The following is a 1,937-nucleotide window of genomic DNA, read 5'->3' on the forward strand; positions in this document are numbered from 1 at the left end:
AAAAAACTTGATGATATAGCGGGTCCAAAAGGCAAATTTAAACTATGAACTCTGTCTAGGGTTGGTAGTGTTAAACCAATATATATGGTACATAGGTCATACATGGAACTTGGGAACAGTATATCTAACAATATATATGTTCCTGATGGAACCATAGAAATTTTATTATCATAACCGCGGTAGATAAAGTGTCCGTTTTGGATCGTGTTTTTTTTTCAAGTGAATTTTTTCGTGTAAATATGATGCAAAATGTAAACAGGTACCTTTTCTGGTAAGGCGTAAAACCGAAGCTTTGAATGGATATAAAAGGTATTTAAGTATAATGTGATAAAAAGTAAGTTCCAACCACATATCATTTGAAGTTATACACTGAAGTTGAAAATATCCTTAGAATGCTTTTGATTCCAACATTTGAAATGAAGCCATTTTTATTATACATATACGAATGTACAAATCAAAGATAATGCGTTCATAGAATCTATATAATTTACATTTACAGATACTTTACAGAAGTACTTGTAATTGGATTAATTTTTATATGTCTGCGTTTTTTCGTTATTGTAGTCCGGATTTTTCAAGGAGCGTCCAGGGTTCACCAAGTGAATAAACAATATTTCTATATACAATTTGAAATGTCATCTATCATCGGCAATGCATTTACGTTACATAAATTGAAAAAAAGTTTTAAAAAAGTACTTAAAAAAAGAAGATATGCACAACAATAACTTAAAAAATTGGATACTGCTGTAAATACACATTCCCTTTTGTATAGTTTTACAAGTGTGTATTTGTGTGCCTTTTGACAGATTTTCATCAAATATATACAGGTTTTAAATCATCAATGTCTGGGTTTGTTCGAAAATCAGCTTTTACCAATACTTTTTCAGGAGTTATGTCCCTTAGAAATGTATTTTATTTTTAGAAAATTGCATTGTTAGCGCTCTCACATGTACAATTCTTGCCAGGTATTTATGGAATTTATATCAACAATGTCTCGGACAAGTTTGAAAATCTGCCGATGAATTATTTTAAAAAGAGTTATGCTCTTGGAAATATTTTAAGATATATGGAACATGCCATTGTAAGCGCTCTTAAGCCTACATTTCGATAAGATATTCATGAAATGTTTTTAAAGACAAGAAGGTTTTTATTTAGTCATTGTCCTTGGAAAATAAATATGTGCAACGCGGGGGCATTGGGATTCTGTTATTCTATTAAAAAATGGTCCATACAAATTATAAAACATCAATATTATCACTTTAATTTTGGTAGACTTTTACATGTGGTAAAGTTGAAATTCCCACCCTCTTCTGTGCATCTCTAGCTATGAAATGGAGTGTGGATAGCCATAAATAAAGGCAACAGTAGTATACCCTGTTCAAAAGTCATAAATCGGGCTACAAACTAAAACCGAGGGAAACACATCAACTATATAAGAGGAAAACAACGAAATAACAGAACACAGAAGTGCAACAAAAAAACAAACAACAATGCAACATTCATAGAAACGAAATATTTAATAACAACTGCCATATTCCTGACATAAAGTCAGAATTCGAGTTAAGGTTCGATTTAGAGTTTGAGTTAAGATTCGAATTATAATTGGAATTGGAGATGCAGGTGGAGTTAAAGTTCGAGTTAGAGTTGCGTTTCAAGTCACAATTTGAGTTGTTCGAGTAAGAGTCCGAGTTGCATTTGAGTGGTTCGAGTCATAATTTGAGGTAGAATCACAATTCGAGTTAGAGTTCGAGTTAAACTTGAGTAATAGTACGAGATAACTTCGAGTCAGAATTCTAGTTATTTAATTGTATGACATTGATTGAGTATCCCTAGTTGTAAGCATTGTCTTCCTGGTGATCGTATTAGTATATATGTTAGCTACATGGATTACTCTGTACAAAGGTTCAAATGAAGAATCTATAAGGACAAAAACATCT

This window comes from Mytilus californianus, unplaced genomic scaffold, assembly GCF_021869535.1.
Source record: "Mytilus californianus isolate M0D057914Y unplaced genomic scaffold, xbMytCali1.0.p SCAF_8, whole genome shotgun sequence".
Classification (NCBI taxonomy): Eukaryota; Metazoa; Mollusca; class Bivalvia; order Mytilida; family Mytilidae; genus Mytilus; species Mytilus californianus.